The sequence below is a fragment of the Typopeltis vanoorti genome, chromosome 1 (genome assembly GCF_054136105.1).
Source record: "Typopeltis vanoorti isolate ZY-2024b chromosome 1, IOZ_Tvanoo_1.0, whole genome shotgun sequence".
Taxonomy (NCBI): Eukaryota; Metazoa; Arthropoda; class Arachnida; order Uropygi; family Thelyphonidae; genus Typopeltis; species Typopeltis vanoorti.
In genome coordinates this window covers 160,848,348-160,867,791 of record NC_143549.1, presented here as the reverse complement: position 1 = coordinate 160,867,791, position 19,444 = coordinate 160,848,348, and the positions used below count along the sequence as shown (strand labels likewise).

The window sequence follows — 19,444 nt, the reverse complement described above, 5'->3', positions numbered from 1 at the left end:
CTTCAACTATGGGGATATAGACTGGAAGGAAGAAAGATCATATGGCAGGAAGGAAATAGAATTTATACATCTGTTAAGAGATAATTACTTAAGGTAGCATGTGATGGAGGGGGACTAGGGTGGGTGAGTATTGCACCTGATCATAGGACAGAAGAGCTATCGATAACCAAGGTGACATCACCTCCAATTGATGAAAGTGACCACACAGTCTTGACTTGGGAGATTGTAAAACATGAGGAGTATTCTATCAAGAAGGGGTATTTGTGGAACTACAAGGCAGATGATTATGACATGCTTAGGAAAAAGCTAAAATCTGTGCCATGACATAAAACACTGCAGGATAAGATGTTAGTAGTGCATGGCATATAGTTAAGGGTCATCTCGAAGAAGCAGTAGTAAATTGTATACCAAGGGCAAGAAAGGTTAGTCAGGTAGGAGTTAGATGGATGAGTAATATCATTAAGCATGATATTGAGTAATATCAAAGAGAAAGGTGACCAGCAAACTCATGAACAGTACAAGGCTCAGGCAAGAAAAGTGATACTGATATGGGAACAGAGGTGGATGAATTGGAAGTTCTTACGATATTGCAGAATCTCAATGTAATTAGAGTGGTGGGATTAGATGGGATATCAGCTTAGATTTTGTGAGAATGTGCAAGGGAACTGGCAATGCTTCTGACTAGGCTCTTCAAGTTTCCACTCTGGTAGAGTGGAATGGGTTGCTAGAGTAAGTTGTGAGTGCTTTATCTATTAATAAGTTCAAGGAGAGGGAAGATAAATTGTATACCAAGGGCAAGAAAGGTTAGTCAGGTAGGAGTTAGATGGATGAGTAATATCATTAAGCATGATATTGAGTAATATCAAAGAGAAAGGTGACCAGCAAACTCATGAACAGTACAAGGCTCAGGCAAGAAAAGTGATACTGATATGGGAACAGAGGTGGATGAATTGGAAGTTCTTACGATATTGCAGAATCTCAATGTAATTAGAGTGGTGGGATTAGATGGGATATCAGCTTAGATTTTGTGAGAATGTGCAAGGGAACTGGCAATGCTTCTGACTAGGCTCTTCAAGTTTCCACTCTGGTAGAGTGGAATGGGTTGCTAGAGTAAGTTGTGAGTGCTTTATCTATTAATAAGTTCAAGGAGAGGGAAGATAAATTGTGTGGATAGTTTGGGTCTCCTGCGATAAGGCTTTGAACTCCATCAAGGTGCCCGTATAATAATAATAAGAAGAATATATAATTTTCACCATCATGATTTCACCGCGATGAGTCAAAAAACTCATCGCGGGAGGCCCTAGGAAACACAAAGTCTATCAAGACTCCTCTCTGGAGGTCCCCTTCTAGGAAACACAGTCTATCATACCACTCCTTAAACTCATTGACCAATTCTCGCTCACACCACTCTGTCAGGCAATGAGTGGTGTCAACCATCCTCCATGCAAAGAAACCGCTCCTCACCCTCTTGCTCACAGCTTCTTTTTGGAACTTCCAGGGATGGCCTCTTGTCATCACTCCTTCCCGCTGTTCAGCCAAGCGAAAGAACTCCCCAGTGTCAAACCTGTAACCACCTCTCAATAGTTTAAAATTCTCAATCATATCACCTCTCCTTCTTTTATCCATCAAACTCTGCAGTCCACATTCCCTCAGCCAATCCTCATAACTAACATTGTACAATCCTGAAACCATCTTTGTTATCTGCCTCTGTACCCTTTCCACAGTTAATTTATCCCCTTCAAATCCTGGGGACCAAATCTGAGCATAATAGTCTAAGTGTGGTCTGATCAGAGTCTTATACAATGGAATGATAACTCTTTTATCTCTGCAGCTCAGCATCCTTCTCAGTATTGCATAAATCCTCTGGGTTACCTTCACCACCTTCTCAATATGCCCCCTGAATTTCAGGTTTCTGTCAATCATCAACCTCAGATCTCTTGTCTCCCCTACTTCCGTTAGTATAACTCCTCCCGTAGAGTATTCAGTGTCCCACTGATTTGTCCCAAACCTCAAGACTTTACATTTTGCTGCATTAAACTGAATGCCCATTAATTGCCCATCTGTCTAGCTTATTCAAACCCTATTGCAGGGCTACTACATCTACACCATTACTAATAACCCTTCCCAGCTTCACATCATCTGCAAACAACTGAATATTCCCCTGCAATCCACTGATAATGTCATTGATATTAAAGCTAAACAATACAGGTCCAAGTACTGAGCCCTGTTGAAACTGTCTGACCATACACAACTCTCTGATACCTATCAGACAGCCAATCCTGAATCCAGATGACCAACCTGACATCCAAACCCATGTGTTGCAACTTAAATATCAGCTTATTATGTGGCACCCTGTCAAATGTCTTCACTAAATCCAAGAAAATGGTAGTATATGCGTTTCCCTCATCTACCGCTCTTGTAACTTTATTATAAAAGGCTAGCACATTACTAAAACAAGAGCACCCTTTAACAAATCCATGTTGACTCTCACAGACAACATTACCCTCATCTGCCCAGTGCTGTATACAGTCCTTCACTAATTTCTCGAAGATCTTAATAACTACTGATGACACACAAACTGGCCTATAATTAGACGCTTCCAGTCTGCTACCACCCTTATGCAATGGCACTATCTTACCTTCCTTCCATTCCCTGGGCACCTTTCCTGCAGCCAGACTTTCATTGAAAAGCCAGGTCAAAGGCGCTGTCAGTTCTTTAGCACATTTTCTCTCAAAACACATGGTGAAATACCATCCAGTCCTACAGCTTTACTGAGTAATTTTTACAGAGTACTCAGTATTTGGAACATATTCTTCTCCTGCACCTCTAAAACCTTGAACCTGCTCTATCCCTCTAGTATTAAAATTTACTCCTCCAGGATGAAATATTCCAATAAAGTGTTCATTGAACAATTCCACTATGTCCTCTGCATCAGTCACTCTATACCCATTTCTATCCCACAATGTCATTCTTCCACAATCATTTCTCCTTCTACTGGTCACATAGCTAAAAAATTCCGTAGAATTTTCTTTGGATCTTTGGGCCAGTCTCTTTTCATATTTCAGTTTCGCCTTCCTTACCATTTTAGTCACTCTCCTGGCCTGTGTCTTATATTCTTCATGCATCTGCTTTTCACCCGTCTCCTTATATCTCTTCCATAACCTCTTTTTCACATGCATTTCCTGTTTAATATTGTTTGTCATCCACTTTACACGAAATTGTGTCCTCTTCTTCACTTGTGGAATACAACTTACTATTGGTACTAACAAATATTCCTTCACAGTTTCCCAAGCACTAATGATATCCCAGCCTTCCAATTCCTCCCTCCATGAAACTTCCCCAAGTTGATGTCTAAGACTATTATAATCACCTGCCTTATAATTCCACATGCATTCCCATCTCTTTGATACTCCTGCATGTCTATTCGTCTTCCAAGTCAAAACCACATGGCCACTCTCTCCAACTGGTGGGAGAGATGTCATCTCAGTTATTATGAACTCATCTGATGCTATGACCAATTCCACAACTCATGAACCTCTTGTTCCCTCTATTACATGTTGCCTAAGACATTTGTCCCTCAAGAATTCTAGAAATTCCATCCCCTTATTACTACATGCATTTTCCTCTTCCCAGCTTATAGTGCTGTAGTTAAAATCTCCCCTAATAATCATTCTTCTTGCACTTGCTAATCTCAACTACCTAAACATCTCCTGCTCCCCACCCTCTGTGCTCCCTGGTTTGTAGCAACACTGCACTAAATATCCTATCTTGGCCACTTCTACCAAACACCATATGCTTTCAAAGCCATTAGTGTCACTGACTTTCAAAGCCTCCACTCTTAGAGGACATAAGTCGTCACTTAGCATAAGTAGTGCTTTACCACCACGCTTTTCCTTCCTATTCTGCTGAAAAATGCTGTACCCTGCTACTTTTATTCCTGTTATTATATACTCTTCTGTCAACCACGTCTCGGTGATCCCAATAACCTTTGGCCAAGCTAATGCTATCAGCGCCACCAATTCTTCTCCTTTATTCCGGATACTCCTGGCATTAGTATAAAGCATAAAAATGCCATTGTTTCTATACCTAGTATTATCCCCCTCTAGATCCACTGGGCTCACGTTACCTGATGTCGTTCCTTTCAAGTACCCATTCCCACCAAGAGGCCACCCCTGCTACCATCCACCCTGGGTATTCTAGTTTCCCTGCATTGACACATCGACTTGTTCAGAACAGCAATCTCTCTCCAGATGCTTACATCCTTCCTCATTCACATGCAAGCGGTCTCTTGCATACAATTCCTTTCTGTCCTCAAATGCCCTCCAGGCATCCACATACTCCAAACCTTTCCTCTGAAACACTCTAGCTATTATGTTATTCAATATTACTGCTCTTCTGCTCAGCTCGTGACTCTCTTACCTAGGCAACATGCACACTATCTTTCCTCTCTGTGTTTTCTTTTGTACCACCTCAAGCAAGAATCTCATATCTCTCGTCTCCCAATTTACATTGCCTCTCAAGTCATTCGTTCCTATCATCACAATCATCTCATCCACCCTTTCACCCCTCTTAATTGCAATAGCCACACTTTCTATTTTTACTCCAGGCAAATACTCCTCACGCATCTTATCTTGTACACCATGGATCATTGAGTCCTCATACATTACACTTCTTACCGTCCTGTTCCTTGATTGCTCACCTGCATCCCTCACTCACTCTCTCTCTCTCTCTCCTCTAACACTTTCTCTCCGTGTTCCCCTACTTACCTGCATTCCTGACATCACTCTGGCCCTGGTTCCAGCACTCCCTCGCATTCTTCTAGTTTCCTCTCTCCTACTGTTTCCATTCTCTCCTCTTCTATCATTCCCATAACTCTCTCTCATTCCCTCTTTTCCACTGTTCCAATTATCTCTTCTTCTATCATTCACATCTCTCTCTCATTCCCTCTCCTCTATCATTCCCATAATTCTCTCTCTCTCATTCCCTCTCTCCTACTGTTCCTGTTCTCTCCTCTTCTATCATTCCCACAATTCTCTCTCACTCCTACTCTGATTTGCCTTGCATTTGTCCCTTCCATTTGCCTAATCTCATCTTCCACACTTCTCATCTCATTCCTTAGACATTCCACTTGCTCTTTCAGCTCATCTATCGCTCTCTCTGCAAGTCAGCCACTCTTTTGCCATTCATCCTCACAATTGAGACATCTCCAAAAACTTCACAAATCATTCAACCTTTCCACGTTCCCCACTATGATATTTTCATTCATATTTCTCTCGCTATTCTCATCCTCTATGTAAAGAATCTCCCGCCTCTGACTCAGCGATGTCCGTTATGGTCTCAACGAGGTCAGTTATAGTCATCTCTAACTCATCAAGTTCCTCCCATTGCCTGCATTTTACGCATATATGTTTTTCTCCTTCTCTCACCTGCCACATATACAACCGCCGGGATGCCTACATTCCACAAGTTCCGTATGCCACAAAATCCCTTATTATAACAATCAAAATGCAATCGTTAAATGGAGGAGGACTTGGCGATACGCCATTTGCTTTAGATGCCCCTGCTGCCATTATTCAAAATAGTGTCGAGGAACTATTATAACTAAACGCTAAATAAGTATAAGTGAGTATAACTATAGGTATAACTATATAAGCATAAGTTAACTATAAGTATAAAACATATTCAAGTATACTAAATATCTAAATAATGAAAACTTATGTTATATTCTCCTTCTCATCCACGGCTATGCATCCGATCCTGACCCTGTCTTCTCGGTAACCAAAAATACACGATATAGAGACAACAACTAACTCCAAAAACAACCACTGAAGAACACTTGTATTACAGAAAAACAACATAGCACAAATCTCGACAGAAGTCACACTATTCACCGATTAAAAAAGCACTTTTTCCAGCACAGTTCAAATCCCCTGCCATATTCTTCGGCGACTAGTGTCCCCCTCATATATATGTATGTATCATGCTGAGAACAATTACTGTAAGGCAGAAAGATCATGACATGGAATTTACTTTGATCCTTCTTCAAACAAGGAATTATGCAGATTTACATTCTCGATTTTTTTTTAAATATATTTTTATATTTATCCCACACCCAAAAGGTACAAGAACCTATAGCACATGATTGCTGTGTGTGAGGTGCAGATGATTGAGAAAGAAGTCTATTGACATTTTTCTGAAAGAGCTGCAAGCTGTGTGGAAACATGTTATGAGGGAGGTTGTTTCGGAGGATTGAATAAATAAGGAAGAAGAAAAGCAGGTTTGATGTGTTTGAAGTTGTACTGGGTGTTGGGCAGCTGCTGTTCTTGTTTTAACACACCTTTGCTGTTTTTGTTTAAACAGTAAGTGGAGGAATGATTTTTGCCATTTCACTGGAGTAGTGACCATGGAAGTCTGTAGAAGAGACAAAACTGAAACATTGCATCTGTGAAGAAAGGGTCATCTATGAGCTAAATTGTGCTCCTTTGGACAGCAGCAAGAAATTGTGTCAGGAGAGTCTAGAGGGACATGTCAGTTCAAGGAAAGAAATGTGATCCTATCTGGTAAAGCATGTATCACTGAGGATAAGGGAAGGTGAGCTGAGAACTCTTTTACAAGAGAAAAGGCAGGACTGTGTTTTGGTGGCATTGATGATGATAAAGTTATCCTTGCCTCACTAAAGAATGGTATGGAGATCAGTGTATGTGTAAGGCACTGGTTGCAAATCATCTTGATGCTTGGAACGTCTGAGAACTGCATGTTTATCAAAGCCGTAGGATGAATGGAGTGTACTATCATCAGAAAATCTGTGGGTATATTATTATTATTATTATTATTATTATTATTATTTTTGACACCTCCAGGGAGTCCAAAGACTCATCGAGGGAGAGTGTACCGACAGCATCGAACGATTGGCCCCCTTCCAACTACTAACCACGCTCAAACTTACTTAACTGAGCCATTAGTAGCAGAGGCTCTACCAATCGACCAACCTTTGCCGGTATTATTGATGAAGATTCAGAGTAGGTCACTTATGTATAAGAGAAAGAGGGTAAGTGATAGAATGTAGCCCTGAGGCACTTCTGCATTGGTGACAAAGCTCAAACAGAGGATACCATGTACTACAACATGCAGAGAATGACCAGAGAGAGAAAAAACTGGCTATCAGCTACAACATTTCAGTTCCAGTAACAAGATTACTTTATACAGGAAAAACTGTTTGTATTTTTATGGAAAGTCAAACATCAAACTTTTTTTATAAAAACTTAAAATGATTTTTTATGTTAAACTGAGTTCTGCAAAAATCACCTGCTTCTGTAGTGATGACATTCTGGACAGGGTACAGATATCTAGGAAGAAATACGTGTTAAATGACAATATAAAATAAAAAGAAAACCCCAGTGAGACAGGACTAGGAGAATGTGATTATTATATTAAATAAATTTCCCTGATTTATGAAGCTTCTACAAGATATTCTGTGTGCAGAATTCTTAATCTACATCTGACAAGAAAACAAAAGCATCTGAACTAAGGCAGAATGTAACAAGTACTAAATACTTCATAAAAAAATAAAAATAAAATAAATAAATAAAAAATAATAAAAACATTCTCAACACAGAATGAAGAAAGTAAATTAGTTATGTTTAATACCACAGATAACAAAAGTTTTGCAAGCATCAAAATCTTTATTTTGATCATTAACTTCTCCATGATCATTAACTTCCTCATTTGTACCTTTGAGTGTATATACATATCATTATAGTACTATGTAAAAGTTTGTCATTGTGAACCTCCTATTAGCAGTTTCCTTCAGTGTAATGTGTTATCTGTTAGGATTTCAGTATTCTCAGATCTTTATTTTTTCCTTCTAAGGCACTTCTTACTGTTTCAAAATCTATTTCAATCTTTATCTTCCTCAGGATCTTTTTGCTGCATTCTGGCAGAAAACCTCTCCCATTCTGTTTAGGTGAGCACACTACCTAAGATGAACTCTGCTCACATATTCCTGAATGTTAACAAGCAAGTGCTTTTTCTGATATCCTAATTTTTAATATGGTCCTGCTGGTGATGCCATCTGTTCACTCTTATAATTTTCTCAGAACTCTTATATCCCTGGTCTCTAGTCTTTTGTTTTATTTCTAACCCAGCTCTCATATTCATAAGTTAAAATCGGTTTAAATGCTGTCTTGTACACAACTAGTTTATTGGTTTGGCCAGTTTCTTTCTTATTCCATATAAATTTATTCACTTGACTTCTTATCATACTACCTTTGCTAACTCAATTTATTTCCATATTTAGTATGCCATCTTTACAAAAGCAGCTTTGCTAATTTTGTCAATTTCTATATTTAGTATGGATACTCACAAAAAATGTCTGAATTGTTGAAATATTTGACTTGTTCTATAGGTTCTCCATTCAGGAGATGTTTTCAGGGTACCTACCTATTTTCATAATTATGGTCTTTTTATTACTGATTTTCATACCAGATTTGTTACAGCAGTAATTCAATTTAGTTAAGGAATCCTGCAGAGTTGGGCTGGATTTATTTAATAGTATAACATCATCTGTGTACAGTAAAGAACTGAGTTTAGTATCTTCAAATTTGATGTCAAACTTAATTTCCTTTATAATGATCTGATAATGAATTAAGGGTAGAAATAATGTGCACCTCTGTCTTCTACTTCTGACTTACAATTCAGGTATAGGTTATGTATTTCTTGATATATTGTCCCATTTACACCATATAATTCTAGCATTTTGAGTAGCTTTTCCTTGGCACCATGTCATATACCTTTTCTAGATCCACAAAACTTAAATATAAAGATTTATTATATTCCCAAGATTTCTCAACTATTTGTCTTAAAGTGAAAATCTGATCCTCACAACCTCTATTTGCTCCAAATCCAGTTTGTTCTTCACAAGTTTCCCTTCCACAATTTTTCATAGCCATTTCTCAAGTATACTTGCATAAATCTTTCCAGGAACACTCAGGAGGGAAATACCTCTGTATTCTCACATTCAGTTTTATTTCCCTTTTTATATATGCGTACTATGAGAGCTCTACTCCAATCATCTTGAATTCAGTCATCTGTCCAGCCCTTCTGAATTATGCAGTATAATCACTGTAAAAATTTTATATCTGTGTATTTGAACATTCCTGGTCGACTCATCTCCTCCAGCTGTCTTTTCACATTTCATATTCCTTTCAAAGCCATTACTCCAAACATCTAGAATATCTTCAGTTTTCATGTTGAATTCCTTTTACAGTACTCTCTCCTCCACATTCGAGTTTTTCAGTATCCTTCAGACATTTTGCCACCTTCCTGATATTTTCCTTTTATATTGTTTTGTATATTTTCTTTCATACTGCTTTTTTTTCTGCACTCTTCTGTATATTCTCTCAGAGAAGACCTACTCATCAGTAAATTTTGATAAGCTTTCTTTTCTTCCTTAACTACCTACTTCTTTAACTTCCTGAGTCTATCATGGGCTTTGATTTTTCTTTTGTCACAAATAGCCTTTCAGCTTGTGTCTTCTAGCTGAATCATTCAATGATGAATCTCCAAGCTTTGGTTCTTGTTTTCGGTCTTTCATTTTTTTCTTGAATAATATGTATGTTCACCTTGAGCAGTTCACCTCAGAAAACTGCTCAATTTTGATTCTTTTTAAATCTTTCCTATACACATTTTTTAATATGATAGTCAGGTTTATCCTGCCCAAAACTCAATGGTGATTTTTTATTATTTCAGATCCTCTGTATACTCTCCTGTTCTGAACAAGCATAAAGACATTGTATCCACAATGACATAATCAATAAAACTCATCTTATTTTTTGCATCTTCTCTCCATCTGAATTAGTGCACCTATTTTGTTTTAACGTAGTATTAGTAACGACTAGTCCATGTCTGGAACAGAAATCCAGTAGATGCTTATTATTATTATTGTTCTTTTTCTTCAAATTTCTCCCCAAACATTTCTATATGCATGATGTTCATTTTCTGCTCTTCTATTTAGATCTCTAAGAAAAAAAAAGGCATTTCCTTTGTGTCAGCTGGCTTCTCTAATATCTCAAAAAATTCCTTTGCTGCATCCTTAATAGATCTGAATATAACTGAATTGCCAAAAAATAACATCTTGTATTTGATATTAACAAGATTCTTACTTCACGGAGTTTAGAAATTGGACAAAAAGAACATGTTGGTGATGTAAACCACAACAGAAGTATTTCTTCCGGCTTAGCACATCATTTCTGTACATCTAACCACACGATAGAGTGGCAAAACAGCTCCATGCCATATCTGGATGACGACTACAGACATCGTTTATTCAAGGAAGCCACAATAGTGTTAATAACCGGTGGAAACCTCAACAGAAATCAGGGTGCAATCCTAAACAGTTCGTGGAAAAACCTGATCCTCTCTCTAAATCAATCTGAACTACAGCTAGCCAGTAATCACATTACACGTTTACAACAAACACGCATGTGTGATAATGAATAAGAACAACAAGTTCTCTCTGTCACACGAACGTGTAACCTTAGCTACTAGTTGGTTTACAATGTTTCTTATGTTCCTTTCAATTTGCATTTACTAGTTTTTATGTCTCCGTAAATGCCTTGAAAAAGCCAGACAGTTTGCTGGCAAAACTGGTAGACTCTAATGTAGTTTGTTTTTTTGTAATGGTCAGTAATAAATAAGTTTGTATTTTAAGATTCTCACCTGTTTTTGTCTTTTTTTCAGTAATACCAATTTTGCATGCGAAGTTATTGATATAACTAGGTACTGGATGAAGGAATATGGGCTGACAATTTGGGTTTGACAGTTGTATTCTTATTAGCTTACACCAAAATACAAAACTATGATAGAAGGTTGTGAAGTTTGTTCCTGCTGCTGGAACTTCACAACCTCCAAGTGTAAGAAGCTTAAATGGAAAAGAAGTGGGACTGGAAGCACAAGAATTGGACAAGCATGGTGTTATAATGTGATATTAATTATGGAATAATAATACTTATGTAAGGATGGTATGGTCACTTAAATAGAATGGGAGAGGAAAGATTAGCAAAACAAGTGTTCTCTGCCAGGTTGGCAGGAAAACGACCCAGAGGAAGACCAAGATATAGGTGGATTGATACGGTACAAAGTGCCTTAGACGATAGAAATATAAGATCTGATAATGTTGGCGTCTTGACAAGTAACAGACTGATTTGGAGGAAAATTGTAGATAGGAAGTTAGTAATGATGTAATTTTTTCATGTAGTACTGTCATATCCTGTACACCCCTTGAGGGTACATGGCAGGAATTTGATGATGATGATGATGATGATGTAAGGAAGATATTTGTTTAATATATATTTTCAGCTGATTTTCGTGGTCATTGTCATTTCGTACACATGAAAAGATATAAACAAATGAGAATAATACCTGAAATCTAAGAGCATGGAAAATATATGATATTAACTGCAGAAGGATAACTTCATCTCGATGTTTAGGTAGAATGACATGTTAGTTAGAATGACAAAATTGGGAAAGTTTAAAGCAGTTGTTCTTGTTAAGGTTCAGACTGTGGATATGGGCTTCACGTGATTGCATGCTAATGCTCATTGCATTTGTTATAGGCACTTGATTTGGTTTGTCTGTATTTTTAGTTTTCATTATGCAGTCTGAAAATTTATTTATATTATGAAGTCTTAATATTTCTCTTAAAATACTGAAAATGAGTACAATTTTGGCGAATCATAATAATACATGCAATATTTGGAAATTTTATGATTCATAATTGAAGATTCAAAAGTGAGTAGTCAAAATTGCTAAGTGTAAAATTTGCAAAGAGGAAGCATAAAAAATTGTTAAATATCTATGCAGTCAATAAAAATACTCAAATTAACGGTCTTTAATTGAACTACTTCTAAATTCATTAGATCCTTTCAAGGAAATTTCCAAAAGCACAAGTTTAAATCTAGCTTTAATTTCAGAAATGCCCCAGACTATTAAGACTTGGAAATTGTATTTATATAAAGATGAAACTAACACTTTTTGTGGAGCATGGACATTGTAAAATTTTTACTTTAGATATTAATAGAACATTTGATACTTTATTTAAAAATAAGTACTATGTTATTTCTATAATATTAGATCCAAGATTTACTAGTATTTTTTTTGGCAGACAAAATTGTTTGCGCTAAACTTGTTCAAATTGTTCAAATGAGAAATCTGAATATCATCATTCATCAAATTCCTGACATGTACCCTCAACAGGTGTACAGGATATGACAATACTACATGAAAAACTTGCATCATTACTAACTTCCTATCTATAATTTTCCTTCAAATTGATCTGTTACCTGCCAATTATCAGATCTTATATATTTGTCTGCTAAGGCATTTTTTACTGTATCAGTCCACCTCTATATTGGTCTTTCTCTGAGTCTTTTTCCTGCCAACATGGAAGAGAAAACTTGCTTTGCTTCATTCCTCTCCCAAAGTGACCATACCACCTGAGATTAGCTCTGCTAACACATTCCTGGATGCTAACTGTGTCAAGTTCTTTCCTAATAGTCTCGTTTTTAATATGATATTGCCATCGATGTGATCTGTTCACTCCCCTAATCATTCACAGGACTGTCATATCTGTGGTCTTTGTTCTAGTGTTTTTTTCTAACCCAGCTCTCAGATCCATAAACCAGTATTAACTTATGAATTTGAACACTGTCTTGTATGCAACTGATTTAGTGTTTTGACTAATTTCTCTCTTATTCCATATAAATTTATTCAGTTGACTTATAACCATACTAGCTTTATTGATTCTGTTGTCTATTTCCACATTTAATTTACCATCTTCACTAAAAATTGTGCCTAAGTAGCTGAAATGTTTTACATGTTCTATAGGTTCTCCATTCATGATGCATTTGATATTTTCAATGTTTCTGCCTATTGTCTTTATCTTGCTATTGTAATAAATTCATACCAAATTTATTACAACAGTTATTCAATTTAATCAGGGAATCTTGCAGACTTGTACTAGATTTGTTTAAAACTATAACATTATCTGCATAAAGTAATGAGCTGAGATTAACATCCCCAATTTTGATATCAGGTTTAATACCGCTTTCCTTCATAAGGTGATCCATATACATAATGAATAACAGAGGGGGGGGTAATGTACATCCTTGTCTGACATCAGATTTAGCATTAAACCATCTTATAATTCCTTCAATTCTAACTGCTGACTTACACCTCATAAAGACTAAGTATTGCTAGTTAATGCCCCCATTGACACCATATAACTGTAGTATTTTGAATAGCTTTTCCTCTTGGCACCTTGTCATGAGTCGTTTGTAGGTCTGCAAAAGTTAAATACAGATCTTTGTTGTATTCCCACAATTTCTCAACTGTTTGTCATAAAGTGAAGATCTAATCCTAACAGCCTCCATTTAGCCTGAATTTAGCTTGTTCTTCACCAAACTTCCCTTCCAGAATCCTTCTCAACCGTTTCTCAAGGTATATATCTACCAGGAACACTCAGTAGGGAAATACCTCTGTAATTCTCACATCCAGTTTTATCCCCCTTTTTGTATATGGGTACTATGAGAGCTCTACTGCAGTCATCTGGAGTTTGTCTGCATAGTTTAGAAGTGCTGCTACAAAACTTTTATACCTCCATATTTGAGCATTTCTGATCGAATATCATCAACTCCAGCTGCCCTTCCACATTTCAGGTTTTTGATGGTTTTTTCTACTTCGACTATGGATATGTATTCTTAATTGCATGCCTATGGAGTGTTTTTTACCTATGTGCTGTCACTGCTTGTTTCATTTAGCAATTTTTCAAAGTAATTACTCCATACATCAAGGATATCTTTTTCACTAGTTTTCATGTCACTTTTATGATCTCTAATTCCTTTTACATCACTCTTTCTCCATTTCTGAGCTTTTTCAACAGCCTCTAGAATATTTTATCATCTTCCTGATATTTATTTTCTATCTTCTTGCCAAAGTCTTTCTGTGATTTTGTTTATCTAGTTTTACACAATGTTTAGCTTTCTTACATTTGTCTCTGTATTCTCTAAGAGCACAAGCTGACTTATTTGCCAGGAACTTTTGATATGCTTTCTTCTTTTTCTTTATTGTCTCTTTAACTTCCTGTGGCCACCATGGAGTTCTGATTTTTCTATCTTTGCAGACAACTTCACCCATGCCTCTCTGGCTGAATTAATCAGTGTTTTCTTCAGGGCTTGCCACTGAATCGCCAAGGTTTGTTCCTGTTCTCAAACTCATTCATTTTTTCTTGAATAATGTTTGTGTATTGTAGTCTACAGTTCACATCTGAAAGCTGCTCAACTTTTATTCATGTTAAAACTTTCTTACATGTTTTTCTTTTCAATATGAAATTCAATTTTATCCTGCTCAAGACTGAATGGTTTTCACTTCCAATTTCAAATCCTCTGTACACTCTAGTTTCTGCACCAGTGAGAAAACATCACTATCAACAATAACATAGTCAACAATAACATAAGACTTTTCTTATTCCTTGCCTCTCCTCTCCATATGAATTTATGAAATTTTTATGTTGTAACATTGTGTTAGTAATAATCAGTCCATGTCTTGAGCAGAAATCCAACAGGTATTTGCCATTATTATTAGCTTTAATCTTTTCTCCAAATTTTCCCAAAATATTTCTGTATGTCTGATAATCATTTCTTATTCTGCTATTTAGTTTCCCAACAAAGACCAACTTGTATTTTTTCATTGTGTCAGTTGCTTTCTATAAAGTCTCAAAAAATTCTTCCACTTCTACCTTAGTAGAACCTTTTGTGAATGAAATAAGTCTCATTGTCCATTTCTCCATTCTGATATTGCCCACATCACTCTACTTAATATTGCCTGCTATTCAAGAAGATTAACCTCATATTTAGTGTTGAATACTATAGTCCTTCTTTTCCCTGATTGTTATTGACGGCTGCTTGTCAAGGATATCTTTTTAAGCAATAAATACAAAATTCTATATTATAGAATTTTGTATTTATTGCTTAGAAAGATCTCACCAGCTTTTGTCTTTTTTGTTTCAGTCATTCCATGTTGATCTGGTACTTATCCATTTCTTCAGCCAGCTCCATTTCTTTGCCATTGAGTCTTCTTATGTTGAGAGTACCGATCTTGAACTCTGGTGATGTTGAGATGGAGTGTGTTTCAGAATTTGTTCCTGTAGTTGACTTTTTATTGTTTGCTCTGGTTCCCTGGCGAAAACAACTGGGCCTTTTTTAACCTGGCAACGCCTCAGCTGGCATGAAATTTTGTCATGTTGTACTATCATTTTATATTTTGGTTTAAGCCAATAATACAATTTGGTCGGCTAAATCCCAAATTGCCAGCCCATCTTCGTTCGTTCAGTATCCAGGTAGATACCTAACAGGGTGCACCACTAGAAGGTGAGGATTGGACATTAGGTTAGAAGCTCTTGTTGGTGCTCTGCATTCCTTTAAAAGGTTATGTGGAGGTCTCCTCTCAGTGTTTTCTCCTTTTCTAGAAGAAAACTCCATTAGTGTTCATAGACATGAGATTAGATATATAATTAATTAATTTAAAAATAATAAATAAATAATAAATAAATAAAAATATAAAATTATAAACAATTAACAACAATCACTTCCTCAAACTTAGAAATAGGCATACAGTCTGTTCAATTAAGATTAGGGCAGTGGCATAGGGTTTCACAATTCAAAAAATAGACAATGAAATTTGAACTTGCCATAGTGTAGCATCTTGGTGCAATTCAAGTGAACTCTGTGTTAGTGTCCATGGCATGAAATGCAAGGCCTGACCTTTCAGAATCGAAAAATCTTATGTAATATTGTTGTTCTTCCATTCTTATAGTACCAGAATGGTCTGTCCAAAGTAGCAAAGATGAGAAGAACATGGTATTTGATAAATACCAAATATAGGCAAGGATAAATTTTTTATTCCGAGTCGCTTCTATTAGAAGAATTACATGAAATAAAACATTCTATTACTTAGTGGATACAGCGAGACATCGATATAGAAAATATTCGATAATTATAACCTCTTCTAGATTGCAATCTGAAGTTAAAAGATTCATCATACTGTACCTTAAGGAACATCTGAACAAGTAGCAAGGACCTTTCTCAGATATAATGTGTACACGACCTCCAAACCAGCCAGGAAGTTGTCATCTTTCTTACCACCTATCAAAGATACATTATCGTCTTTACCCTTGCCTGGTGTTTATGGAATACCCTGTTCTTGTCAGTTTCTTTAGTTTTGTTTAGTATTTTGTGGTATTAAGGAACTTCTCATAATTAACATTGAAGAGTGTGTGAGCAGAGCTAATCTAAGGTAGTGTGGTCACTGAAATAAAATGGGAGAATTGGTGTTTGTTGACAGGATAAAGACATTGATGCAGTTAATATTGCATTAGAAGACTGAAATTCTGTCAAACTTGGTTATATCAAGCACCATGGGACAGAAAAATTTCCTCATTATGACCATTACTCACTATATCAGTGATGAGTTAAATCCACCTCCTTTTTTTTTTTTTTAAATTCTCAATAACTCGATAAAAAATAGATTCAAATAAACAAAAGAAGTATTAGAAAGAAAAAAAAAAATATAGCTACATATTATTTGTATAAATATCCTTGTATAAACTACAATACACTTAATATTAAACATAATGTATTTGTCCATAATTTAAAAACTTAATACTAAACACAGTTTATTTCTCTTGTTAATTGAAAATAGTAATAATTAATAATAAACACAATTTCAATTAGTCTTTTTTTAAAAAACAACAAAACTATGCTAGATCCAGCCATTCGTTGTTACATACAAAATCATTACACCCAAATTGTTTAGGAAATTTTCCACTTGAGCCTTCAAGACTGGAACGTCAATTGATATTACAGCACTTCTTTCTGTACCATTGAAGCAATGCGTCATCAATGTTTATAAGCTCACATTTTCCTAATTTTTTTTGTTTTGGTTATGTTGTTTTCCAGTGCCGATATGTAAACATTTTATTCTTCCACAATGATGATACTGTTGAAGAAGACAAAGAAAATTTTTACACATTTCAACATTTTTCACACCACTTCCTAACTTGCAAATAATTTAAACTTTTTCGCTGAGAGATGCTTTAGTAGGCATGTTTCTAACGGAATGGTTTGTTTTTAACTAATTTTACAATTGTAGCAAGGTTTAGGTAAAGTGAGGGTGGAGGGTTAGAATTCATGTGTAGAGGCTTAAGTACTGTGAGGACATCATGTTGGAGGCTTAATGGATTTTTTACAACACTCAAAAAGAATTAAAATAGAATTTAATACTTCCTATATTTCGTCCTAGTCACTAGGACATCTACTGGGATTACAAAAACACTTAATGTAACATGCATACACAAATCTTACAATACTAAGCCCAACCATGTGGGTGACATTAAAGTCCTATCTAGGTGGAGCGCCCTCTAAGGGTGGTAGTAGGTGGCCTGGAATGTGAGGTGGGACCTCTGGTGATGAGTGTTTCCAAAATCTTCGGAAGCTTAATGCAACCATATTTATTAAGATTTGGTTGGTTTCTGAGTGCTGCTGCTGCTTCTAAGAAAAGTCTCTCTCTCTTGAAAATTCTGTGGTGGAGCATGGTGGTTTCTTCCATGATACTCTGTGGGTGGTGTCCTAAACATGGTCAGCCAAGCCTGAATGGCCATAGTTGTGTTTATAGATGTAAGACTGTGTTCCTCCAGGCGGATGGATGCTGATCTGCCTGTCTGTCCAAAGTACGCCAGCTAACAGGAACAGGGTACTTTGTAAACTCCAGGCAGCGAGAGAGGAGGGAGCTGATCTTTCATAGAACAGATAAGGGTAGCAAGTTCTTAACTTGTATTTTTGTGGGGTCATGTTCTAGCGGGATGTAGGTAGTGCGATTGCGGAGGATAATGTTTATTTTACGATTATATTCACATCATGTGGCATTACCCTTATATGCTCTGGTGATGACGATACTTTTTTCTTTGCGTAGTTTCAAGAGAGCCATGCGTTGGGCATACGATAAGTTGCTTTTTGGAGGTGAAGAATGAGCGAGGATGTTGGCTACATCAAGTCTGATGTTGTTGGCTATCTCCGACGGTAAGCGACCGATCCCCCATTCGATGTTAACCGTTACATCGAGCACCGGCACTTCCTTTGGAGCGATGGCAAAATTACGGCCGAGGCAAAGGGCGCTGACGGTATTGTCGTTGAGCCTTTTGGAAGAGAGGTTTACTACTGTCTGGAGCTGTTGAATTTGTGGTTGTGGTTTGTCTTTAACCAGGTTGCTATATTTCTTGACGTGTTTATTTTTTATTTTTTGAAATTCTCTCTGTGCAGAAGTTTCCGAAATGCCAGAGAGAGAGAGAGAATCGACCAAATTTCAGGGTTAAGAATGGTGTAGAGCTCTGAATGTAAGGAGCCAATGGTGGCGTTCGTCACTGAGAGGGTGGCATGAGTAGAGGCGATTTGTTCGCGTAGTAATGCTAGGCTGGCACGGTTATATATACAGAGTGCTTTTTTGGAATGGAAATTGATCTTCATTTTTACGCAGTTCGGTATCACTCTTGTATCCCGACATCTTTTTAAAAAGGCCAGCCTATTTAGTTGCCTAGATAGTCCTTGAATAATGCAGACATATTGGTAAGCTTTGATATCTCCTCTTTATTTACCAATATTCCCTTAACTGACACCTTATCTCTCTTAGAAAATGTTTTTCCCACTGAGATCTTAGATCTCCTTTCCTTTGCCATTAACTCTGGATATTTCTCTTGGAAGAACAAAATCTACAAGCAGATAGAGGGAACCGCCATGGGTTCCCCCTCTCACCCCCCTCCTGCCAATTTCTATATGGAAGATTTCGAAAAACGAGCCATAGACTCAGCTCCACTCAAACCTTCTATCTGGCTAAGATATGTAGATGATGTGTTCTCTATTTAGCCTCATGGCCCAGACACGTTAGACTCCTTCCTCAGTCATCTCAATAGCCTACATCCAAGATTCCAGTTTACTATGGAAAAGGAAAAGAACAATTGTTTATCCTTCCTAGACACCTTAGTCACGCACCTGCCTAATGATACACTTGCCTTCACTGTATACAGAAAACCCCCACACACAGGCAGATACATTCACAACTGTCCGACCACCACGCCTCACAACAATATGGCATCATCAAAACTCTTACCAAGAGAGCCCACAATCTTTGTTCCAGTGGAACCGCCCTTACAACTGAGCTTAACCACATACACAACACTTTCCTCTCCAATGGCTACAATGAACACAGTATCAAAAAAAATAATCAGTTCCTCCCCCATTCCCCGTCCTTCTCGTCAACAAGATTTTAAAAATGTCATCACCATACCCTACATCTGTGGCACATCTGAAAAAATAGCCAAGATACTAAAAAAGTACAACAT

At 36.9% G+C, this 19,444-nt stretch overlaps 1 protein-coding gene across 1 annotated transcript in view; it reads left to right on the top strand.

The window, feature by feature from the left end:
* Positions 1-19,444, top strand: part of LOC150110585 (FIGNL1-interacting regulator of recombination and mitosis-like) — a 390,780-nt gene that overhangs the window by 70,974 nt on the left and 300,362 nt on the right. The gene's annotated exons all lie outside the window — the stretch shown is intronic.